The following is a 27,142-nucleotide window of genomic DNA, read 5'->3' as shown; positions in this document are numbered from 1 at the left end:
TCAAATGGGTCGGCTTCGGGGTAGAATTTTAACCACGATGGGAAAATAACCATCGAACTGTCAAGTTTTAACTAAAAGTTAAACGAATCGTTCAAATGGTTCACAGTCTAAATTCCAAAAGTTTCCTTGTTAAAAAAAACCCGAGTAATTTTCCGTGAAAATTAATAATTATTAGGTAATTTTAACTTTAAACGGACATTCCGAAATACTTCCCGTGGAAATTTAGAATGCGGTTTCCTACGATATTTTTCAATTTCTCTTGGAAATTTGGAGCAATTTCTTTAGGAAATTTAAATAAATCTTATGGGCATTCCAAAGAATTTTCTGAATAATTTTCGGCGAAAATTCTGGAGAATTTTCAGTTTAAATTTTTGTGAACTTCTCGTAAAAATTTCGAATAAATTTTCATGAAAACTAGAAAGGTTTTTTGCAAAAATTGCAATTTTTTTTTTGTGGAAACTCAAATTGTTTTTGGTGGAAAATTAAAATAATTTCTCGTGGAAGTTTTCAAAAATTTATTTAGAAATTTCGAAAATTTTCCATCGTTATTCAAAAGAATTTGCATTATAACTGCCGAAGAAATTTACGAAGAATTTTCCACGGGCATTTCGAATAATTTTGCTTATATGTCCAAAGAATTCCTCGCGAAAATTCCGAAAAATTCCGAAATTAAGAAAAAAAATCGAGGACTTCCCAGAAAATCTCCAGTGAATATTCTGAAGGGTTTCTAGCGGAAATTTCGGAGAATTCCCTTTACAAGCTCCAAAGAATATCTTTTGGGCATTCTAAAGACTTTTTCTGGGATATTCCAAAATGCTTCCTGCGTAAATTAAAAAAAATCCGTGGAAGTACTTCAAGTACGACATAATTTCCATAGTTTGCGAAGAAGTTCCGAAAATCAAATCTGCAGTGAAATGCAAGTTCGAAAATTTTTATAGAATACTTAGGGAGTTTTTTTCTGCTCAACAAAGAAGAACTTTCTGGTAATATTCTTGATAGTTTTAAGCCGTAGTTCAGACTTTTACTACAGTGAAATTCATAACATTTTTTATGGAGAAACGCAAGAGATTATTTCGGTCATGTCATGCAAAAAAAAAAACGGAAAATCTTAAAAAAATCAAACTAGTGAACTCCGCTCAAAGCTGCTGTATATCGTTTTCGAAAAAAATTAATAAAAAAGGTCTACGTAGACTATTGGTATACCCCTCGTCCCCCCTCGTAGACTATCGTAGACTTTTTCGAAACCCCTCCCTCCCCCTCAAGAGTCTACGTGGTTTATGGACAGCCCCAAGGGCTAAGGATTGCTCTTCATATTTTGGTATTGGAGAATTTGAGGGAATTTGAAGTTTTTCCATCATTTAATTTCCATCATAAAAATGACTTTATGTACGAGGAAATCAAAATCATCAGTTCTAGAAGTGTTATAAAACCCAAAATTTCGCCCAATTCGTCAAAAACAAAATGTTTATATGTAGTAATCATAACTTCCTTATATACTTCCAGCGCATCTTCACTTAATATACCGATTGGTAGAATAACATTTTCAATAATATCAACGCTTATCAACGTGACAACTTCACTGAACAGACCGTAATCGTAGGTTGTTTACATCACTTGTTCAATCGATTTTACTTTAAAATCGTTAGGGTGGTATGTAAAATTAGGTTTTTCGAGCGTAGTTTTTTTATTTAACTTTTATCTAGATATTTATTACGGTGGTTCAAGAATTCGATTTTACTCCACTCCGATCACTCAATTCTGTCCCATGTTCTGAGTGTCCTCCGCGAATTTGAGCGAAATTGGATAACAACTGATTTAGCACGAGCCGTTCCAAGTTTGCATGGGAATTAGTATGAAGAAGTGGATTTTTCATCCTACTGATTATGGCGCTTCCTCATACAGCGCTGGCGAAAAAAGAACCCACATGGTCAAAATCGCATGTTGATTAATCGTTCCAATAATTAGTAATCGATTTGAATCCAGCTTGCGAATCTTTGATTATCTTTATTGAACTTTTCAAAGCGCGTGTTCTGCTTTCGCCAGCGCTTAATTGGAAAGCGCCATAATCAGTATGATGAAAAGTTCACTTTGCCCATACTAATTCCCATGCAAATTTGAAACGGCTCGTGCTAAATCAATTCGCGGGGGACACTCAGAACATGGGACAGAATTGAGTGATCGGTGTGGAGAAAAATAGAATTTTTGAACCACCCTAATATATATCTAGATAGAAATTAAATTAAAAAAAATACGCTTGAAAAACCCAATTTTCCATACCACCCTAGCGATTAAAAAGTAAAATCGATTGAACGAGTGCTGTAAACAACCTACGGTTACGGTCTGTTCAGTGAATTTGGCACGATGATAAGCGTTGATAATATTGAACATGTTATTCTACCAATCGGTATATTGAGTGAGGATGCGCTGGAAATATATAAGGAAGTTATGATTACTACATATAAACATTTTGTTTTTGACGAATTGTTCGGAATTTTGGGTTTTATAACACATCTAGAACTGATGATTTTGATTTCCTCGTACATAAGCCATTTTTTTCAATGATGGAAAAACTTCAAATTCCCTCAAATTCCCCAATACCAAAATATGAAGAGCAATCCTTAGCCCTTCCTCTGTCTAAACCTGGGAAAAATGGATCCCCCTTTTTCCCCCATTCAAAAATACAGGCATTTGAAAACAACGGATTTTTTCAAGAAAAACAGTGATATCTCTGCAATCCACCAACGAATTTACTTGGTTATATAACCAAAACGTGCATTTTTTTATGCTCTAAAACTTTGTAGAAGACGTCAATTCGATAAAAATTAAAACTAAAAAGTTACAATCAAAATACTGATTTTTTAGGATCACCCTAACATAATTATTTAAAATTATCATAACAAATGATACAAACGACGTACAACAATGGTTTCTTCAGCAAAGTGCCTCAAAATTAAATAAGGAACAACTTTCTAGAACATCGTACAATGCTAAAATTAGAAATATAGAAGTTAAAAATTTTATCTCAAAATGTAGTGGGGTCACCCTATTGCAATAAACTTCAAAATAAAGCCTAAATAATAAGCTTTGACTTTGCTGAAGACACTTTCATCCTAAAAAAATATCATTATGGTGAAAATAATTTTTTCCTCCTAATTTTACGACGTGGCCCACTGTGCAGCGTTACGATAGTTACTAACCATGTTACAATAGTTATTCAATCCGACGAGCGCCTTATAGATAGGCAGCATGAAATACAGTACGTTATCATTCGTTGAGTTGTCACTCAACCCATGTCATCCGCCTTTGGGTAGGCAATTATTTTGTCGCTTTCACGGTAAATTGCCGTGGGGAACTGAGTAGTTTCATCTCGTTTTAAATACTGGAGTCTGAAAAAAATTTCCTTACAACTAAGGAAGGGTCAAAATCTCACTGTAGGTGGATTAATCTGGGTTTTTCTAATTTCTTTCTTCCTTCTTTCTTCTTTTTTTTTCCTTTTTTCCTTCTCTTTTCTTCCTTTTTTTCACCTTCTTCCTTCCGTCTTTCTTACGTCTTTTTTCCTTCTTTTTCCTTATTTTTTCATACTTTCTTCTTTCTTTCTTCTTTTTTCCCTTTTTCTTCTTGTTTCCTGTTTCTTTTCTTTATTGTTTCTTGTTTTTCTTCCTTCTTTCTGTTTTATTTCTTCCTTTTTTCCTTCTTTCTTCCTTCTTTCTTCTCTCTTTCTTCCTTCTTTCTTCTCTCTTTTTTCCTTCTTTCTTCTCTCTTTCTTCCTTCTTTCTGCGTTCCTTTTTTCTTACTTCTTGTTTCCTGTTTTTCTTTCTTCCATCTTTCCTACTTCTTTCTTTTTCCTCCCTTCTTTCTTCTTCCTTCCTTCTCCCTTCCTTCTTTTTTCTTTAGTACTTCTTTCTTTGTTCTTTATTTCCTCATATATCTTTCTTACTTACCACAGGGATTTTTTCTCGGCTTCGCAGTCTCTATGTAGTTAAACAACTACTTGACGTTTCGATGTTATATTACATCTTCTTCAGGGATTTCTACAAAAAACGAGACATAATAAATTTAACATACAACTCCTTAAGTATAGTCTTACAGAAATGTATAGCTGTTATCGTTTGGAAAGCTCTGTATGAACATAATCCGTCCAAGCTTCTGAAAAAGTTGGTGCAAACTCCTACAAAAGTATAAACTAATTTCAATAAGCAGTTCATATTAAGCAAGTATCAAATAGGATTACTTCTGAACATAAAACATTAATCAAGGCTATTATCTGAACTCGGTTATTATCAGCTATACATTTCTGTAAGACTATACTTAAGGATTTGTATGTTAAATTTATTATGTCTCGTTTTTTGTAGAAATCCCTGAAGAAGATGTAATATAACATCGAAACGTCGGTAAATAGATAACAAGTAGTTGTTTAACTGCATAGAGACTGCGAAGCCGAGAAAAAATCCCTGTGATTCAGTAACTCAGTCGATAGCTACTCCTGTTACTTGCTTCTTCTTTCTATCTTTGTTTTTGTTTCCTTGTGTCTTCTTTCTTTATTTCGTTCTTTCTTCCGTTTTTCCTCCTTCTTTCTTTTTTCCTCCATTTTTTTTCTTCCTTCCTGCTTCCTACCTTTTTTCCTTCTTTTTTTCTTATTTCTTACTTCTTTGTTCTTTATTTCCTCTATTTTTCTTTCTTCCTTCCCTGTTGCTTGCTTCTTCTTTCTATGTTTGTTTTTGTTTCCTTGTGTCTTCTCTCCTTCTTTTTTCTTGATGTTTTCTTCATTGTGTCTTATCTCCTTCTTCATTCATTCTTCTGCTTTCCTTCTAATTTTTTTCGTTTTTCTTTCTTCATTTCTTCCTTCTTTCTTCCAACCTTCTTTCTACCTTATTTGTTTTCTTTCTTTTTTTTCTTCCATCATTTTCCTACTTTCTTCCTTCTTTCTTCTTTTTACCTTCCTGTTTCCGCTTTTCTTCATTCTTTCCTCTCTCTTTCTTCTTTATTTATTTCTTCTTCCTTTCTGTTTTTCTGCCTTCTTTTTATCTTTCTTCCTTCTTTTTCCCTTTTCCTTTCTTCTCTTTATTTCTTCTTTCTTTTCTTTCTATCTTCCTTTCTTCTGTTTCACTTTTTCCCTTCTTTCTTCCTTCATTATTCCTCATTTCTTCTTTTCTTTCTTCTTTTTTCCTTCCCTGTTACTTGCTTTTTCCTTCTTTCTTTTTTTTCCCTTCCTTGTGTCTTCTCTTGGGCCCTCCGTTTCTTTTTCCCTTCCTTGTGTCTTCTCGTGGGCCCTCTTTAGCCGTGCGGTAAGGCACGCGGCTACAAAGCAAGACCATGCTGAGGGTGGCTGGGTTCGATTCCCGGTGCCGGTCTAGACAATTTTCGGATTGGAAATTGTCTCGGCTTCCCTGGGCATAAAAGTATTATCGTGTTAGCCTCATGATATACGAATGCAAAAATGGTAATTTGGCTAAGAAACCTCTTAGCTAATAACTGTGGAAGTGCTGAATGAACACTAAGCTGCGAGGGGGCTCTGTCCCAGTGGGGGATGTTATGCCAATAAGAAGAAGAAGAAGAAGAAGAAGAAGAAAGTGTCTTCTCTTCTTTTTTCTACTTTCTTTCTTCTTTTTTTATTAAATTTTTCTTTCTTCCATCTTCCTTCTTTATACCTTCTTCATTCTTTCTTTTTGGTTCATATTTGTACTTCTGTTCTTTTTTCATCCTTTCTTTTTCTTACTGTATATTTTTCCTTCCTCCTTCTTTCTACCTTTTCACTTTTCATCTTTATCTTATTTCTTATTTCCCCCTTCCTTACTTCTCATATCACACTTCTCACATGTCACTTTTTATTTCTCATTTATTTCTTTATTTTGCTCACTTCTCATTTCTCACTTATCAATTCTCACTTCCCACTTCTCACTTCTCATTTATCTATGCTTATTAGTCCCTTCTCACATCTTACTTTTCACTACTCATTTCTTGTTTTTTTGTCTTTTCGACCTTTTGTCCTTCGACCTTTTGGCCTTCGCCGTTATGACACATATTCGACCTTTTGATCTTTCGCCCTTTTGTCCATTCGACCTTTTGTCCTTTAGACCTTTTGATTTTTCGACCTTTTGTCCTTTGACCTTTTGACCTTCGACCTTTTTACCTTCGACATTTTTACCTTCGACCTTTTTACCTTCGACCTTTTGACACAGATTCAAGAGGGACAAAAGGTCGAAAGACAAAAGATCGGAAGGACAAATGGTCGAGAGACAAAACGTCGAAAGACAAAAGGTCGAAGGGACACATGGTCGAAAAGGACAAAAGGTGGAAAGGCACAAAAGGTCGAAAGGACAAAACGTCGAACGGGACAAAAGGTCAAAAAGGTCGAAAGATCAATAAGATTAAAAGGTCGAAAGAGACAAAAGGTCGAAATGGACAAGGAACTGAAACGGAGAGAGTCAATCTAGCACCTGCAGAGTTGCCCTACACAGTTAGCAAGAACTTTGCTCTTTTATTTTTCACAATTTTGCACAATTAAATAAAATTCATTCAGTGAGTACAACTAATAGATGGATGTTGAGTTTTCTAAATGTCACTTCGATCTGTCAAAATGGTGCACGCCGCACATCAAATCCATCGACGTATATTACACGCCGGTGTATTTTCAATGCGTGCGGCTGCGTGGCTGCGGAGTACACTATTTTGACAGATCGAAGTGACATTCAGAAAACCTAGATATGAATTTTATTCAGTTGCAAAAAATAGTTTAAATTGGAAGAGCAACTTTTTTGCCAATTATATAGGACAACTCTGTCTCGCGCAATACAAGTTTTATTCATTCCCTAAATCAACAAGCTTTTTATCTCTAACAGAACTATCTAGATATTCATAATATTGTTTCATAGTGATTACTCCTTCTTTGAAAATTGCTCATTCTTCAACTTTGATTGATGTAATGAGTGTTTTATTTCTGCTTGAAGTTAAATGCATTTCATAAATTCTTTTGGAATACACCCAACTTGTTATCAACTTGTTCTTGATCGGCCTTTTGTCCTTTTCGATCTTTTGTCCGTTCGACCTTCTGTGCCTTTCGACTTTTTGTTCTTTCGACCTTCTGTCCCTTTCGACGTTTTGGCTTTTCGACCTTTTGTCCTTTCGACTTTTTGTCTTTCGACCTTTTGTCTTTCGACCTTTTGTCATAGATTCCGGTAAGACAACCATCTGTCAAATGACATACACCCGATTCTTTTTTTACACGGGGGATGCGTTCCGTGTAAAAAAAGTTTTCAGTTCAAAATTCGAAAATCCGTGTAAAAAAGTTTTATGATTTCTCGACGAATCATGCAAAATGGAACAACTTTGCAAAAATTTTGTATGAGATTTTTTTTACACGGCCGTGTAAAAAAAATCCGTGTAGAAACAGAATCGGGTGTACACTCAAAATAATTGTCACTTCAATTCCACTATAAAAAGTCATGTAGACTTTAAAAATCGAAACTTTCATCGGCCTTACTGGAATCAAATAAAACTTACTTAAACCACAAGTGCATCTTAATAAGAAATGTAGTGGGATTCATTAGAAAACATTGAAAATAATATCTATATACTCTTCTAGTGAATTCTACTCAAAATGAATGTATGAAAAATATATGAGTGGGGTTCTCAAAGCGAAATGTATGTTTATCAACAATCGCTAATGAAACATTTTGCAAAAGCATTATGAGAACGATTTGCAAAAAAATATGTTTGAGTGTGAATTAATTTTCTACTCCTTTTTTTGTCCTCGTCCGCTTCTAGTGGACGGGATATCAATTACAGGGATACTATAGATAAAAATTATCGAAGTTTCACTTAAAATTTAAGTACATGGCCAAACAAAAATTCACTTAAATTTGATTTTATTTTCTAGTGAATTAAAAATAATGAGTGCCATCACTAATGAATCATTTAACTTTTACATCCGAAACTACATGGAGAAACTACATGGAAAATATCTGCATATGATTTCAAGTAGCTTCTAAGTAAAAATTATTTTGAGTGTATTCGATTAAACGACTTTTTCGGCCAAAGTACCAGTTCTGCAGAACGACATTTTCGGCCGTATGTTAATTTCAGCCCGGTCAGTAGTCTGTTCCCGCCAAATTTCATTTTCGGCCTAATGTTTCTTTTTCGGCTCAATGGCATATTTGGGCCAATCAATTTCAGCATTGTGGATTTCTGCCAAACGACTCTCCCCATCGGCCAAAAGACTTTTTCTGCAAAATGACCAGTTCAGCTGTCAGCGACGCTGAGACGTATGTCCATTCCGGCCAAATGGCCCTTCCTGTCGAAAGACTATTTCGTCCGAATTGAATTTTTGCAAATGCATTATATACAGGATTTTGTTTTTACACCATTTTTTTTCGCTCGTATTTTTGATCGTGTGGCTTCAATTTGCCACCAAACTCTTCGCAACATGTTTCAAAAAATTCAGAATAAATCAAAGAAAAATCACATGATAATTAATATACGTTTAACATTTAGGATGAGTGGAAAATTGAGAAAATGTAAATCGCGTAAAAACAAAATCCAGTGTATAATATATTTGATATTTGGACAAATGACATATTCGACCAGACGACTTTTTCAGTCAAATAACCTGTTCGGTAGATCTAAATTTTAGGCCGTATGTCCATTTTGGCGAAAATGTTAATGGGCTTTGGCTTACTGTTCGGCTAAATATCATATTCGGTCTTGTAGTCTGGTTAAATGACTCTCTACCAGAAGGTCCTTCAAAAATTTGATTCCAACGAGAAATTCTTTAGATTTCCACGGGAAATCCTTGGTTCCACGGAAAATGCTTTGGAATTGAAATCCTTTAGAGGTTGCACAAGAAGCTGTTAAAAATTTGCACGGGTATTCTCCTTTAATTTACATGGGAAATTCATTGGAATTAATTTCCGCTGGTTTTTTTTTCAGATTGTGCATCGCAGTACAGAATTGTTAGAAAATCTAACAATCACCATCCTTCTTATGCTCCTCATTGTCGAAAGGTATTTTTCCAAAAATAAAATGTGGATCATATTGCATATACCTTCCTGATGGGAAATATAAATAAATTAATTCTCTTAGAAAACACATTGAAGCCGGTTTTCTCCTTGGTGGAGTGGAGAAATGTTTTCCAGCTTTCGCCATATGAGGACAAAAAAGTTTCAATTTTCCTGTGGTACATTGTGAAGCAAGCTTTCATTGCATCGCACACTCGAAACACGGAACCCATCAAGGTTTTCACAAAACAGCTTAATTGGGCTAAGGAGTGTGCCACCGGGAAGAAGAGGGGAAATTGATTGGAAAATTCATAAGACTTCGTTTCAAGTTCAAAACGGTTGCGCTAACTGCAGTCTACCGAAACGATTGAAATTAGTTCTAACGGAAAACCGTGTCTACGATGCATTTGCGATTGGAAAAACGGTTCAAACCAAAAAAATGCGTACCTATCAAGATACGGTGCAATTCAAACATATATTTCAAAAAGAAATTGTTTGAAACAAACAATGAATGGTCTCATTCATTCACGGTCTTTTAGAAAATATTGAACGCATATGATTTAAACTTCTGAAGAAATACTGAAGCATAATTTACTTATATTGAATTTCAGCGAAACATGGGAATACTTATTCAAGGGTTTTTGGAGGAAATCCTGGGAGAATTCCTGAATATAAGTTACCTTCATGAAATTCAAAATAAAAAAATCAAGCCCAACAATTTGTGATTGTTGAATGAACTATTCTAAAAAAATCAGGTGTTAATTTTTGGAGAAATTCCAAACTTTTCCGGGAAGCCAGAGCCAGAGACTATTAACACGACAAAAAGATCAGGAAGAAGGTGCAATATTTGGTTTTAAATTATGTTGGTATATTCGGCTGTGCAGTCCAACAACTCGGTCAAAACGATAATTTTATGTTCGTCCCTACGTTTCTGCACTGATTAGTACCATCTTCAATGCCGAAACGTAGGGACAAACATAAAATTATCGTTTTGACCGAGTTGTTGGACTACACAGCCGAATATACCAACATAACTAACATTAATTTGGTTTTAAATTTATGTTTATTTTAGAACCCATTTCTCTGCAGTTACCTCTGATAGGAAAAACCAGCAATTCTGCCATTCAAATGCCAAAGAGCGCTCTATGGCTCTAACGCTTCTTATCAGCACTATTTTGGATACTTTTTACCAGGCTTTTACCAAATGTTTGATGAAGTTCACTGCTCTTATCCAAAAATCATTTTTTGGTGCATGCTGCAACAAAGCGAAAAAGAAAACTCGAATGATTTTCTTTGCCTGCCATTACATGAGTGTGTATCGTGCATGGCTAGTACAATCGATACACTATGCCCAGCGAGTCGAGAATAATGTAATGAAAATCGAACTCATTATCTCCGGATTGGCAATTCTACGCCTTTACTCGCAAGGCTAACTGGAGAAGCTGGAGTGTATCACAATATTATAAATCGAAACGATATTTTGTTTATTCCTGATAGCTTACCACCTTGTTAAATCCACTGCAATTAATAGTTATTCTGAAATTTTGTGGAACTTATGTTCCAAGAATTCTAATTCTCCTTAAGATAATTCAGACAGTTTCTCCTTTAAACATTCTGGGAAATTGTTATGGAAATGGGAATTCCCCCTTCTTGGAATCGGAGAAATTTCTTCTCCAGTGTTTCTGGGATGTGTAGAAGGTGTAGAAGCCTTCTGGGGTGTTTATTCAAAAGGAATTCCGATGAAATTATTTCCAAAAAAAAACTTTGTGGAATATCTACACATGAAATCTGGGAATTCTTTATCCAAGAATTGGTGTTTCATGAGAATCTTTCAAGAATGTCTGGATGAGAAGTTTTGCAGAGTACTTGGAAAAAATCCAAAGGGCGAAGGAAGAATAAAAAAAGTTCCTGTGAAAACGGAACTATTTCAAATGTTGACACACCTATTAGCCAGATGGGAGCGGGCCATTTGGCATAAAGTCATTTGGCATGAAGGCCATTTGGCATAACGGTCAATTGGCATATCGAGTGATGAACTTTGTACTATCTTAAAAATCACTTTAATAAAGATTAAAAAAAAAAAAAAAAATTGGCATATCGGACATTTGGCATAATTTTAACCAACGTCAAAAGTGAGGGTCTTTTGGCATAACGGACATTTGGCATAATTTTTCTTAGCGTTAGCTAAATGATAACTAAATGGTGCGGGAAACACCCCGGAATAGTAAATATAACACCCGTCGATAACAATATTAAAAAGACATTATCCTCTCGTGGAAAGAATGCATTTGTAATGCAATGCAAAAGTAGGCGCATGCCCGGATTAAAGCAGTGGTGGATGTAATCCCCTCTTTAAAAGTAGGCGTGTGGCCGTATTAGGGCGATGAAGGATGTGATCCCTTCTTTAAAAGTAGGCGCTTGTCCGGATTATGCTAATGTTGGATGTGATTCCTTCTTCAAAAGTAGACGCATGACCGGATTAAGTCCATGGGGATGCAACCCCTTCTTTAAAAGTAGGCGCTTGCATGGATTATGCCGAGATAGGAAAACTACTATCCTATTACCAGGAAAACTACTATCCTACGAAATATAGTAAGGGGGTGATAATGTCTCTTACTCACTCACTTACTCTCAATCTCTCAATCACTCATACTGACTCACTTACTCTTAATCAGTAATGCAAAAGATCGTGATCGTCATAAGACTGAGAGCGAAGCACTTTTCCTACATCTGGCGACCAAATGAAAGAATCGTGGGTTCTTTGATCAATTTTGTATAAAAAGCAGTCATGGAAGGATGCTGTGCTTTGATTTAAAATTAAAATTTCCAAATTATTTTAATAGATATATGCAGAGAACAATAACTGGACGATAAATTAATCATATTCCTTGCATCCAACGAGTTGAAATCCGTTATAAACACAATAATAAAGCAGATATTGTAAAATTTCATGTCCTGCCACGGAATAAAAATTGGTGAAATGTTTGCAGCGTTCTATAGAGAATGAGAGGGACAGATATGTAAACATCGCGTGACATCTTTCATTGAAATTCAGAAATTGCAGTACACCTTTTAATCACACTCTCTCTTATTCACTCACTCACTCTTACTCACTCATTTACTCTTGCTCACTCTCTCACTCTTACTCACTCGCTCATTCTTAGCACTTATGTACTTGCTCTTACTCGCTCACTCATTCACTTTTACTCATGCACTCATTCTTACTCACTTATTCACTCACTTCCACTTACTCACTCACTCACAATTGCTCACTCACTCATAATTGCTCACTCACTCACTTTTACTTACAAGCTCATTCTTACTTTCTCACTTACTCGCTCTTACTCATTCATTCACTCTTTTACTCACTCACTCTCACTCATTCACTCATCAACTCTTACTCACTGGCCTCTATGCATGGCCAGGGGGGTGAAATAATAAGCTAGGCCTTTAACGGAGCCTGTGGGGTACCTGGGCACCCCCCACAGTAATTGTCCCTTACCGCGTCATGCTGGGCTCTGGCGTGGTGGACCTCTTTCCCCGAGCAACTCGTGGGATCAAAATGGAAAACCAAGACAATTCTTCAACTAGTGGTAGTAGTGTAGGCGACAACCCCGCAAGACAACCTCGCAAGAGGTGGGTTGTTCAGGTCTCCGCCTAGGAGGCCAGAGGCAATAGTCGGCAGCTCAGTGCGCAGCGCCAGCGTGGGACACTTAACCTTCCTCTCGGCTAAAAAAGGTAGAGGTTATTGACGGCCCATGGCTTGTGGAGGCGATGAACCACAAACGCGATAGGCTTTCGGCCTTCGAGGTGGCGACGGAACAGCTGGACGCCATCATCGACTTTGGGTCATCGAAGCATAATATCAGTAAGGACCTCAAGAGGAGCTTGCAGAAACTTCGGAAGTCGATGCTGGACGCCAAGCTGGAGAGGGCGGTCGGGACGGCCAAGTGTAAACCCGTGAAATCGGTGGAGTCGAGGTCTACCCAGACTGAGGCCCAAGGATTCGCGGACTCGGGCAAGGTCGAATCGACCGAAGGCGTGCCACCGAAGACGGTGGTACCAAAGTCTACCCAGACTGAGGCTCAAGTATTTGCGGGTACGTCGGGGGTGACTGCTCCAACGGAGCAGACACAAAAACGGGGGAGACAGTCTCCAGGGGATGAGCTCCCTGGGGGCCGCTCCAAAATGCGGAGGGTTACTACCCCGAATAAGGGTAGTGGGGCTGGGAAGCTGAACCCCGGCTAGGTACCTCCAAAACCGGGAGAGGAAGGACCTGGAAGGTCCATCCACCCAGGAAAGGCGGTGGTAAGGGGTTACGGCAGGATGAGAGTTCTCAGCCGCACCAGACCAGGGAAATAAAGGGGGATGATGCCTCCTGGACCCTGGTCAAGAACAAGAGGAAACCGAAGACGTCAAGGGCCGAAAAAAAGGCCCAGGCAAGTAGCAAGAAGTCTAGGGTAGGTGCCAATCGCTCCAGGGGCGATGCCCTAGTCATCACGGCGGACGAGGCTAAGTACTCGGACGTCTTGAAGGCGATGAGGAGTGACGTCAAGTTCGGTGAACTCGGCGCCGACGTACGTCGAATAAGACGTACCGGGATGGGCGAGATGATCCTCGAGCTGAAGTGGGGCGTCTTGCAAAAGGGCGCCGCCTACAAGGAGTTGGTGGAGGAGGTCCTAGACGAGACGGTCAAGGTGAGGGCACTCACTACGGAGGTGAATCTAAGGGTTAAAGACCTGGACGAGATCACCGAAGTCGAAGAGCTCGTCACGGCACTGCGGCGACAGTGTGAAGTGGAGACGCCCACCGCAGCCGTTCGGCTACGGAAAGGTCCGGCAGGGACGCAGGTAGCATTGGTTCGGCTATCTGCAGCGGGATCCTCCAAGGTAGTCAAGTTAGGGAGCGTCAAGGTGGGATGGTCGGTATGCCCTGTGGGCATATACGAGCAACTCGAAGTTTGCTTCAAGTGCCTGGAACCGGGGCACAAGCAATGAGACTGCAAAGGCCCTGACAGAAGCAATCTCTGCCGACGCTGCGGATTGGAGGGACATAAGGCACAATGCTGCACGAACCCTCCCAATTGTTTGATTCGTTCCAGCAAAGCTGTGAACAGCAAGCACCCCATGGAGGGTTCGATGTGCCCGGCGTTTAAGCGTACTGCAAAATCACAGTACAGGTAACGCAGCTGGCTTGCTCGGCCTCGCCCGACTGTTTGGTGTGCGCAGGTTTAGAGGAAACGGCGGAACACGTGTTGTCCGTGTGCTCACGTTTTCGCGCAATGCGTGACCACATGCTTGCCACATGTGGTCTGGACACTACCCCGGACAACCTAGTTCGGAGGATGTGAAAAGATGAAGTTGGCTGGAACACCGTTTTATCGGCTATCGCCCAAATTGTCTCGGAGCTACACAGAAGGTGGCGCGTGGACTCAAGGATGGCTAGTTCAGGCGCAAATAAGAGGTGGTCCAAGGGATCGGATTCGGCTTCATGGGTCATACCGGTGGTCATGCTCTGTGGTCGAACTCGATCCTTTTATCGATCGTGGCCGCGCGAAGAACAACATGGTATCGTCGCTTTCGCGGCGTCGGTCAACCGGGCGGGTTCCGAGCCCGAGGACGGAAAGGGGTCCTCGTCAAGGCTGGGGCAGGCGTAGGCCTCGCGTCGGCAAGTCCCTCTGTGTGCTGGCGAATAGGCCCTATCGCAGAAAGGTCAATTTGGGGTGCACGCGGCATCATCATTCTTGATACCAGTCGTGCAGAGGGAAGCAGGCGCGAAGTCGACCCTGCCCACCTTCCGAGGACATAGGGCGTGGTAAGGCCACCTGGAAAGCCGGCAATGCGCTGGCACGATACCATGGTGTTCTTCTAAAAAGCGAGTCACGATGTTCGATGCTGCAAGGACACGCAGCTAACCTCGAGGGTGCGTCATGCACTGGCCCCCCTTTGAAGCATTACTTTCTGGTTGTACCGAAGGGACGATGGGCTTGGCGGCAATGGAAACGGTTTAGCTGGTCGGGGATGCAGCCCTGCCTCCCTCATTGAAGGTGGCCCCTAACCCAGCACTTCCTGGTCAACCCAGGATGTCTGTTGAGCAGATTCCCCCTCCATTGTTTAGGAAGAAAAAAAAAAAAAAAAAAAAAAAAAAAAACTTACTCGCTCTTACTCATTCATTCACTCTGTTACTCACTCACTCTCACTCATTCACTCATCAACTCTTACTCACTCACTCTTACTCACTTACTCGCTCTGACTCACTCACTCTCTATTACTCACTCACTCTAACTCACTCAATCACTCTTACTCATTCGCTTACTCACTCTTACTCACTCACTCACTCTTACTCACTCACTCACTCTTACCAACTCCCTCTTAATCATTCACTCACTCATTACTCTTACTCACTGACTCACTCTCTATTACTCACTCACTCTTACTCAATTACTCGCTCTTACTCAATCACGGGGCAGCAGGGACTTTGTCCAAGGGCTTGACGACCCCTCCCCATGGCCACTGCGAGTTAGACCGGGACCATCGTCCCTAACCCCTAATCCCAAGGCGTCAAGCGACCCGTGCCGAGGGGATGCATGGCCAGGGGGGTGAAATAATAAGCTAGGCCTTTAACGGAGCCTGTGGGGTACCTGGGCACCCCCCACAGTAATTGTCCCTTACCGCGTCATGCTGGGCTCTGGCGTGGTGGACCTCTTTTCCCGAGCAACTCGTGGGACCAAAATGGAAAACCAAGTCAATTCTTCAATTAGTGGTAGTAGTGTAGGCGACAGCCCCTTCGCAAGAGGTGGGATGTTCAGGTCTCCGCCTAGGAGGCCAGAGGCAATAGTCGGTAGCTCAGTGCGCAGCGCCAGCGTGGGTCGCTTAACCTTCATCTCGGCTAAAAAAAACGCCGGTAGGAGTTATTGACGGCCCATGGCTTGTGGAGGCGATGAACCGCAAACGCGATGGGCTTTCGGCCTTCGAGGTGGCGACGGAGCAGCTGGACGCCATCATCGACTTTGCGTCATCGAAGCATAATATCAGTAAGGACCTCAAGAGGAGCTTGCAGAAACTTCGAAAGTCGATGCTGGACGCCAAGCTGGAGAGGGCGGTCGGGACGGCCAAGTGTAAACCCGTGAAATCCGTGGAATAGAGGTCTACCCAGACTGAGGCCTAAGAATTCGCGGATTTGGGCAAGGACGAATCGACCGAGGACGTGCCAGCGAAGACGGTGGTGCCAAAGTCTGCCCAGACCGAGGCTCAAGTATTCGCGGGCACGTCGGGGGTGGCTGCTCCAACGGAGCAGACACAAAAACGGGGGAGACAGTCTCCAGGGGATGAGCTCCCTGGGGGCCGCCCCAAAACGCGGAGGGTTACTACCCCGAACAAGGGTAGTGGGGCTGGGAAGCCGAACCCCGGCCAGGTACCTCCAAAACCGGGAAAGGTCCGTCCACCCAGGAAAGACGGTGGTAAGGGGTTACGGCAGGCTGAGAGCTCTCAGCCGCCCCAGACCAGGGAAATAGAGGGGATGACGCCTCCTGGACCCTGGTCAAGAATAAGAGGAAACCGAAGACGTCAAGGGCCGAAATGAAGGCCCAGGCGAATGAGGGTAGCAGAAAGTCTAGGGTAGGCGCCAATCGCTCCAGGGCGATGCCCTAGTCATCAAAACGGACGAGGCTAAGTACTCGGACGTCTTGAAGGCGATGAGGAGTGACGTCAAGCTCGGTGAACTCGGCGCCGACGTACGTCGAATAAGACGTACCCGGACGGGCGAGATGATCCTCGAGCTAAAGCGGGGCGTCTCGCAAAAGGGCGCCGCCTACAAGAAGTTGGCGGAGGAGGTCCTAGGCGAGACGGCCAAGGTGAGGGCACTCACGACGGAGGTGAATCTAAGGGTTAAAGACCTGGACGAAATCACCGAAGTCGAAGAGCTCGTCACGGCACTGCGGCGACAGTGTGAAGTGGAGGCGTCCACCGCAGCCGTTCGGCTACGGAAAGGTCCAGCAGGGACACAGGTAGCATTGGTTCGGCTACCTGCAGCTGACGCCTCCAAGGTAGTCAAGTTAGGGAGCCTCAAGGTGGGGTGGTCGGTATGCCCTGTGGGCATATACGAGCAACCCGAAGCTTGCTTCAAGTGCCTGGAACCGGGGCACAAGCAATGGGACTGCAAAGGCCCTGACAGAAGCAAGCTCTGTCGACGCTGCGGATTGGAGGGACATAAGGCACAATGCTGCACGAACCCTCCCAACTGTTTGATCTGTTCCAGCAAAGCTGCGAACAGCAAGCACCCCATGGGGGGTTCGAAGTGCCCGGAGTTTAAGCGTGTTGCAAAATCACAGTGCAGGTAACGCAGCTGGCTTGCTCGGCCTCGCCCGACTGTTTGGTGTGCGCAGGTTTAGAGGAAACGGCGGAACACGTGTTGTCCGTGTGCTCACGTTTTCGCGCAATGCGTGACCACATGCTTGCCACATGTGGTCTGGACACTACCCCGGACAACCTAGTTCGGAGGATGTGTAGAGATGAAGTTGGCTGGAACGCCGTTTTATCGGCTATCGCCCAAATCGTCTCGGAGCTACACAGAAGGTGGCGCGTGGACTCAAGGATGGCTAGTTCAGGCGCAAATAAGAGGTGGTCCAAGGGATCGGAGTCGGCTTCATGGGTCATACCGGTGATCATGCTCTGTGGTCGAACTCGATCCTTTTATCGATCAAGTGGCCGCGCGAAGAACAACATGGTATCGTCGCTTTCGCGGCGTCGGTCAACCGGGCGGGTTCCGAGCCCGAGGACGGAAAGGGGTCCTCGTCAAGGCTGGGGCAGGCGTAGGCCTCGCGTCGGCAAGTCCCTCTGTGTGCTGGCAAATAGGCCCTATCGCAGAAAGGTCAATTTGGGGTGCACGCGGCATCATCATTCTTGATACCAGTCGTGCAGAGGGAAGCAGGCGCGAAGTCGACCCTTCCCACCTTCCGAGGACATAGGGCGTGGTAAGGCCACCTGGAAAGCCGGCAACGCGCTGGCACGATACCATGGTGTTCTTCTAGAAAAGCGAATCACGATGTTCGGTGCTGCAAGGACACGCAGTTAACCTCGAGGGTGCGTTGTGCACTGGCCCCCCTTTGAAGCATTACTTTCTGGTTGTACCGAAGGGATTATTGGCTTGGCGGCAATGGAAACGGCTTAGCGGGTCGGGGATGTAGTCCTGCCTCCCTCGGTGATCCCTAACCCCGCACTTCCTGGTCAACTCAGGATGTCTGTTAAGCAGATTCCCCCTCCATTGCTTAGGAAGAAAAAAAAAACTATTACTCACCCACCCTTCTAAATCACTCACTCACTCTTACTCACTTTTACTCATTCACTCACTATTACTCATTGCTAACTCACTCTTACTCACTCACTACCCAATCAGACTAACTCACTCACTCATTTTATCGTAGATTCTAAGAATTGAATCACGCTTCATCCGGAAACCGGTGCATGCTTTTACTATAGCGACCAAGAAGCAACTTCAACCTTGTTGTCTTTGTAGTCTTGCCGATGTGGACCGCTGTTAACCGCATTGGGTGCAGTTGGTGGCCATTACCGCTTGCGGAAAATTGGATACTTAGGCTAGGTGTACCAGTTGTGGCTATAGCACCAGTTGTTGCACTAGTGCTTTATATGCCAAATGGCCAATCAAATCACCGCAAACCAAGTTCAAATCGATAAAGCATATTCATATGATACGATAACACCTTTTATTTCCTCCCAAACAAGCAAAGCATAATTGTAAAAATTGATTTTGCTTAATTTTTGGCGTCCTTTGCACCAGTTGTGGCACTAGTGGTCCCTATTTGGCCAGTCCCATAAGAAAACAATGGGATTTGCCAAATAAGGAACCAAAATTAAGAATAGTGCCACAACTGGTGCATGCGTTCCTATTATGGATAAATCAATTTTGAGGATAATAACAAATTTTATTGTGGTTTTCACAGCTGTACTAAGGAGCAGGAAGTAAAATCTTTCGCTTGATATATAAAGTCCACCAACATGCCTTTTACTTATTTTTTAAAAAATAGTTGTTCTTATGTATGGCGACAATTGGTCCACCCACCCTATTCTATACTGCGTTGAAACAGTTCCAGGTGAAGGACAAACTATTGTTGATTCATATGAATTCTGAATATACTTTTATTGAGTAACATTTTTTTCACCGAAATGAAGTATAAACATGAAATAAGGACTTATTCGGGGTACTGGCTCATTCGGGGTAGTGTCCCATTCAGGATAATGGTATTCGCGGTAGTGACTCATTCGGGGTAATTACATTCGGGTTAGTGGTCTTCGGGGTAATGGCATTATGTGTAATAGAATTATGGGTAGTGTCATAGAGTCAATTCCGACTGGAACGTTCCAGGAGCTCCAACGGTAATGGTCCAGAGAATCCGTCGGAAATTCTCCAGGAATTCCAACGTGAATGTTTTAGGAATTTCATAGGCAATGTTCCAGGGATGTAGAAACAAATTTTCGAAGAATCCGAAGCAATATGTAGAAGGACCTAGAAGCTTATTTTCGAAGAACACCGAATTGATCCTCCAGAGATTCCTCCAGGGATGTTGAAGCAAATCATTGAGAGATTCCGAAGCAAATCTTCTAGCGATTCTGAAGCAAATCATCGAAGGATTTCGAAGCAAATCGTCGAAAGATTCCGAATCAAATCGTTGAGAGGTTCCGAAGCAAATGATTCCGAATGATTCGAATGATTCCGAAACAATTCGTCTAGGGATTTCAAAGCAAATCGTCAAAGTGAATCCGATCCGATCATCGAGGGGTTCCTGGGCAAAACGTCGAGAGACTCCAAATTAAATATTCAAAGGATTCCCAAGCAAATCACTGAAGTATTCTGAAACAAATAGTCAAGGAATTCCGAAGCAAATCTCCGAAAGATTCCGAAACAAATTTTCGATCGACTCCCAAATGTATCCCTCAACGCAACGATATCGAAAGGAATCCAGTATGCATTCTTCTGGATTCCGGTTGGAATACTTCGATGATTCTGAAAGGAAATCCTTAGAGATTCAAATGAGAATTCTTCTCGGATTCAGATGAGAATGCTTCTCGTATGCTGATGGGAATTGTGGAGATATCCTAGGTGGAGATTATCAAGCTGTTAGGAAAGCGAAAGTCTGTTGATAAACTGTCACTCCTGTCCGGGATGGTGGAGAAGTATCACGATTGCTTTGATTGATATTTTGGTGGCACTCCATCTTTGTTCATATCAAGCTTCCTTTGATGGTTTCAAATCAATTAGATTTTCATAATTACGCCAAGTCAAGGGCAATCTTGTTTCTGACTCAGGGGCAAAAAGACGGTTAATGAAAAGGCAGATATATTAGACATTTTATGTAGACTACCAATGCCAGCGAGCAGTGTTTTTTATATACCTTCTGTGATTATGGTTTCGTCGTGCGTATAAAAAATAGTGTTTTGGCCATAACTTTTACTCCATTGTGCGTTGGCCAATTCCCAATGGGACAGGACTCTCCGTCGAATGCAAGTTGGTGCGTGCAAATCGGTTAAGGATAAGTGTTTACAAAAAGAGCGATAAATTTAAGAAATGTATGAAAACAAAATGTATTTTTTCCATAATTTCTGAGGTCTGATCCGACCAAATCAATTAAGTAAAAAAAAAAAAATATTAAAATTGGGAGACTTTTTAACGCATACCTTTTTTGTTTTGATCATAATTTCCGAACCCGTAGTCCGATCCGGCCAACTTTCAATAGGAAATGATGCAACATGTTGCGAGCAAATTGATTAAGGATAAGTGCCTTAAAATGTGTGACAATTGTTTGCGCATACACACATTTTCACACAGACATCACCTCAATTCATCGAACTGAGTCGGTAGAGAAAACTATGGGCCTCCGGGCCTTTTGTAAAAAGTTTGTTTGGATTTGTGAAAATAAGAATTGTTCATAGACAGTGTGATTAAAAAGAGCTAAGATGTAATAAAAACAGTTTTTGGATTTTGAATGGTTTCCAATGTCCTTGCGTTGCTCACACCGTCGCTTTCGTTTACTACAAACATGCATTCGATCTGGTTCTGCAGCGATGGAACGCGACATGCATTTCAGTTGTTTTTGGCATCCAAAACCCCAACCTAAATCTGTGTGCGCTGCTGCAATCCACCGCACTCACTGGTCGTTGCCGTTCACGAATTTAGGAATGTTGATTGGAAAATGTTTTGCTAGCTAGCTGTGTTCAGCAGAACAGCTTATTAGATTTTTTTATTCGGTTTGAGTTTGAAGTTCTTTCCTGTTGGCTTATGTTTTGCCATACTATGGTTGCTCCTGAAACCGGAAAAAAGGAAGTCTTTACGGCGAAAAAGCAATCAGTTCTTCTATGAGAATCTTTTAATTTTGGTTGGGCCTTTTTTTGTCAGGAAGCATCTTCAACCGAGCTTCCGTTGTGCTGAACTGCTGATAACTGTTCTTCAAATTGTTCAACTTGTTTTGGAAAAGCAGAGAGGGTGAAGGTCTTCACAAATTAATATCAGACAAAATACGTATCAAGTAAGGAAATTGACGGGAATAACAAAGTTGTCTTCTAGCCATTTGAAACAGAATGATATGGCATTTACATAAAGTTCGATAAACATATTTCAACGACATTTTTTTTTATCTGAACGAACTCAATGCAAATGAATTTTATGCGACACAGAAATCTATTCTTTTGGTGTTGTTGACGTCGTTTCCGTTCCATTAAATGCCAGTAAACATATGTTATTTATGTCTTCGCACTGAATGCATATGAAAGGCTTTGGAAAGCAAATTTTCTTTCCGGCACACGCGCGAATATATTGCACAATAAAGCGACACACATTTAGAATAGAAATAGAAAATAAATGGTAGAGGGCGGCTGTCGCTGGGGTGCAAATGCTCGTCTGTCGAAACACGTTTATTACACGCTGCCAGCCTGGAGCGCAGATGCTTCACCAGCGACAACCTTCCTCTATCGCGCATCACTCGTATTAATAAACCAGACATAATTCCGCCTAATTCCATCACCATTCCGTGAACAAAATGATGCGGCCATTAATTTTCCTGAAAGGAAAATTATGATCCATTCCAACCCAACTTCGGAAACAAAAAAAAAATCGAAAGTGTATTATCTTGTTCGCTCGTATCCGATCAACCGTGTCGCAACAACAACTTTGATGACTGCCGACGACGTTGACGACGAAGAAGTCAACCACATATAGATTATGCGATGGATTATGTATTTATGACATACACACGCAAACAATGTATCACATTTCCGATAGAACCCATTCTCCAGTGGACCTGAAACCCATCCCTCGGTTGTGTGATATGGAGCGGGCGCGCATTATTAACTACCAGTTTTTATGGACCATATTCACAAACCGATCCATACAAAAAAAGAAGCAGGGCGAGGAAACCATCAAAAACTATCAGATGAACGGCTTTTCGCTTCGATGATGAAAGGCAAAGCTTTTAGGCACCAACAATGGGGCAGTTTTGGCTGTCACTTTTTTCATGGGCGGTATTTAGTGCTCTTTGGATGTGATGTTTTTGAGCTTTTGATAGCATGGGAGTTATCTTATTTTTGATATTTTTCAGCTTATTGCGATAATATCTGTCTTGTGATCGACAGACCTTTTCAACAGTTATATCTATATGTACTATGGCGCCCAAAATAAAAGAGAATGTTTTTTAGGAGGAAAACACAAAAAATTCAATGGTATCAAGATGATACCATGAAAAGAAAAACAACAATACAAAAGTAAAAAAGGCTTTCCAAAAAAGTTTGAAGCAAAATTTGATGAAATTCTGAAAACTCCTGGTGCAGTCTCAAAAACTTAAACTAGTCTCAAAAACTATTCTTACATAGGATGGAGCCTTGATGAGGTTTCCGATGGACTACCGGAGCGGACTCCGATGGAATCCCGGAACGGATTCCGATGGAATCCCGGAACGCATTTCGAACGGATTCCCGGAACGGATTTCGAACGGAATCTCGGAACGCATTTCGAACGGAATCCCGGAACGGATTTTAAACGGAATCCCGGAACGGATTTTGAACAGAATTCCGGAACGGATTTCGAACGGAATCCTGGAATGAATTTCGCACGGAATCCCGGAACGGATTTCGAACAGAATCCCGGAACGGATTTCGAACGGAGTCACGGAACGGATTTCAAACGGCATCCCGGCATGAATTTCATTCGCATGGAATCCCGGAACGAATTTTGAACGGTATCTCGGAACGAATTTCGAACGGAATCCCGGAACGCATTTCGAACGGAATCCCTAAACGGATTTTGAACGAAATCCCAGAACAGATTTCGAAAGGAATCTCGGAATGGATTTCGAACGGAATCCCGGAACGAATTTCGAGCGGAATCCTGGAACGGATTCCGAATGGAATCCCGGAACGGTTTTCGAACGGAATCCCGGAACGGATTTTGATGGAATTCCGGAACGGATTTCGAACGGAATCCCGGAATGAATTTTGCACGGAATCCCGGAACAGATTTCGAACGGAATCCCGGAACGGATTTCGAACGGAATCCCGGAACGAATTTCGAACGGAATCCCGGAACGGATTTCGAACGGAATCCCGGAACGCATTTCGAACGGAATCCCGGAACGGATTTTGAACGGAATCCCGGAACAGATTTCGAACGGAAACCCCGAAGATATTTCGCATGGAATCCCGGAATGGATTTCGCATGAAATCCCGGAACGGATTTCGAACAGAATCCCGGAACGGATTTCGAACGGAATCCCGGAACGAATTTCGAACGGAATCCCGGAACGGATTTCGAACGGAATCCCGGAACGGATTTCGAACGGAATCCCGGAACGGATTTCGAACGGATTTCGAACGGAATCCCGAAACGAATTTCGAACGGAATCCCAGAACGAATTTCGAACGGAATCCCGAAACTAATTTCGAACGGAATCCCGAAACTGATTTCAAACGGAATCCCGAAACTGATTTCGAACGGAATCCCGGAACGGATTTCGAACGGAATCCCGGAACGGATTCCGATGGAATCCCGGAACGGATTCCGATGGAATCCCGGAACAAATTCCGATGGAATCCCGAAACGGATTCCGATGGAATCCCGGAACGGATTCCGATGGAATCCCGGAACGGATTCCGATGGAATCCCGGAACGGATTCCGATGGAATCCCGGAACGGATTCCGATGGAATCCCGGAACGGATTCCGATGGAATCCCGGAACGGATTCCGATGGAATCCCGGAACGGATTCCGATGGAATCCCGGAACGGATTCCGATGGAATCCCGGAACGGATTCCGATGGAATCCCGAAACGGATTCCGATGGAATCCCGGAACGGATTCCGATGGAATCTCGAAACGGATTCCGATGGAATCCCGGAAAGGATTCCGATGGAATCCCGGAAAGGATTCCGATGGAATCCCGGAAAGGATTCCGATGGAATCCCGGAAAGGATTCCGATGGAATCCCGGAACGGATTCCGATGGAATCCCGGAACGGATTCCGATGGAATCCCGGAACGGATTCCGATGGAATCCCGGAACGGATTCCGATGGAATCCCGGAAAGGATTCCGATGGAATCCCGGAACGGATTCCGATGGAATCTCGAAGCGGACTCCGATGGAATCTCGAAGCGGATTCCGTTTGAATTCCGAAGCGGATTCCGTTGGAATCCCGAAGCGGATTCCGTTGGAATCCCGAAGCGGATTCCGTTGGGATCCCGAAGCGGATTCCGTTGAAATCCCGAAGCGGATTCCGTTGGAATCCCGAAGCGGATTCCGTTGGAATCCCGAAGCGGATTCCGTTGGAATCCCGAAGCGGATTCTGATGGAATCCCGAAGCGTATTCCGACGGAATCCCCAAGTGGATTCCGATGGAATCCCCAAGCGGATTCCGATGGAATCCCGAAGCGGATTCCGATGGAATCCCGAAGCGGATTCCGATGGAATTTTGAAGTGGATTCCGATGGAATCCCGGAACGGATTCCGATGGAATCCCGAAGCGGATTCCGATGTTATCCCGAAGCGGATTCCGATGTTATCCCAAAGCGGATTCCGATGAAATCCCGAAGCGAATGCTAATGAAATCTGTAGCGGATTCCAATGAATTCCCGATGGAATACCAAAGCGGATTCCGATGGAATCCCGAAGCGGATGCCAATGGAATCTGAAGCGGATTCCGATGGAATCCCTAAGCGGATTCCGATAGAGTCCCGAAGTGGATTTCGATGGAATCCCGAAGCGGATTCCGATGGAATCCTGAAGCGGATTCCAATGGAATCCTGAAGCGGATTCCGATGGAATCCTGAAGCGGATTCCGATGGAATCCTGAAGCGGATTCCGATGGAATCCTGAAGCGGATTCCGATGGAATCCTGAAGCGGATTCCGATGGAATCCTGAAGCGGATTCCTATGGAATCCTGAAGCGGATTCCCATGGAATCCTGAAGCGGATTCCCATGGAATCCTGAAGCGGATTCCGATTGAATTCCGAAGCGGATTCCGATGGAATCCCGAAGGGGATTCCGATGGAATCATGAAACGGATTCCGATGGAATTCCTAAACGGATTCCGATGGAATTCCTAAACGGATTCCGATGGAATCCCGAAGCGGATTCCGATGGAATCCCGAAGCGGATTCCGATGGAATCCCGAAGCGGATTCCGATGGAATCCCGAAGCGGATTCCGATGGAATCCCGAAGCGGATTCCGATGGAATCCCGAAGCGGATTCCGATGGAATCCCGAAGCGGATTCCGATGGAATCCCGAAGCGGATTCCGATGGAATCCCGAAGCGGATTCCGATGGAATCCCGAAGCGGATTCCGATGGAATCCCGAAGCGGATTCCGATGGAATCCCGAAGCGGATTCCGATGGAATCCCGAAGCGGATTCCGATGGAATCCCGAAGCGGATTCCGATGGAATCCCGAAGCGGATTCCGATGGAATCCCGAAGCGGATTCCGATGGAATCCCGAAGCGGATTCCGATGGAATCCCGAAGCGGATTCCGATGGAATTCCGTAGCGGATTCCGATAGAATTCCGTAGCGGATTCCGATGGAATCCCGAAGCGGATTCCGTTGGATTCTCGAAGCGGATTCCGTTGGATTCTCGAAGCGGATTCCGTTGGATTCTCGAAGCGGATTCCGTTGGATTCCCGAAGCGGATTCCGTTGGATTCTCGAAGCGGATTCCGTTGGATTCTCGAAGCGGATTCCGTTGGAATCCCGAAGCGGATTCCGTTGGAATCCCGAAGCGGATTCCGATGGAATCGAAGCGGATTCCGATGGAATCTCGAAGCGGATTCCGATGGAATCCCGAAGCGGATTCCGATGGAATCCCGAAGCGGATTCCGATGGAATCCCGAAGCGGATTCCGATGGAATCCCGAAGCGGATTCCGATGGAATCCCGAAGCGGATTTCAATGAAATCTCGAAGCGGATTCAATGAAATCCCGAAGCGGATTCCGATGGAATACCGAAGCGGATTCCAATGGAATACCGAAGCGTGTTCCGAGGGAATCTCGAAGCGGATTCAATGAAACCCCGAAGCGGATTCCGATGGAATCCCGAAGCGGATTCCAATGGAATACCGAAACGTGTTCCGAGGGAATCGAAGCGGATTCCGATGGAATCCCGAAGCGGATTCCGATGGAATCCCGAAGCGGATTCCGATGGAATCCCGAAGCGAATTCCGATGGAATCCCGAAGCGGATTCCGATGGAATCCCGAAGCGGATTCCGATGGAATCCCGAAGCGGATTCCGATGGAATCCCGAAGCGGATTCCGATGGAATCCGGAAGCGGATTCCGATGGAATCCGGAAGCGGATTCCGATGGATTCCCGTAGCGGATTCCGATGGAATTTTGTAGTGGATTCCGATGGAATTCCGTAGCGAATTCCGATGAAATCCCGAAGCGGATTCAATGAAATCCCGAAGCGGATTCCGATGAAATTCCGAAGCGGATTCAATGAAATCCGGAAGCGGATTTCGGTGGAATCCAGAGGCGGATTCCGATGGAATTCCGAAGCGGATTTCGCTGGAATCACAAATTGATTTCCGATGGAATTGAAAATAAATTGATGGGATTCTGAAGTAAACTCCTTTATATTTCTTCAAATTTCTGTTAGATTG

The 27,142-nt window shown here is 43.1% G+C and overlaps 1 protein-coding gene across 1 annotated transcript in view; it reads right to left on the bottom strand.

The window, feature by feature from the left end:
* Positions 1–27,142, bottom strand: part of LOC134223561 (hornerin-like) — a 530,228-nt gene that overhangs the window by 30,613 nt on the left and 472,473 nt on the right. The window lies entirely within an intron of this gene.

Source organism: Armigeres subalbatus, chromosome 1 (assembly GCF_024139115.2).
Source record: "Armigeres subalbatus isolate Guangzhou_Male chromosome 1, GZ_Asu_2, whole genome shotgun sequence".
Lineage (NCBI taxonomy): Eukaryota > Metazoa > Arthropoda > Insecta > Diptera > Culicidae > Armigeres > Armigeres subalbatus.
This window is presented reverse-complemented; position numbering and strand designations above follow the sequence as displayed.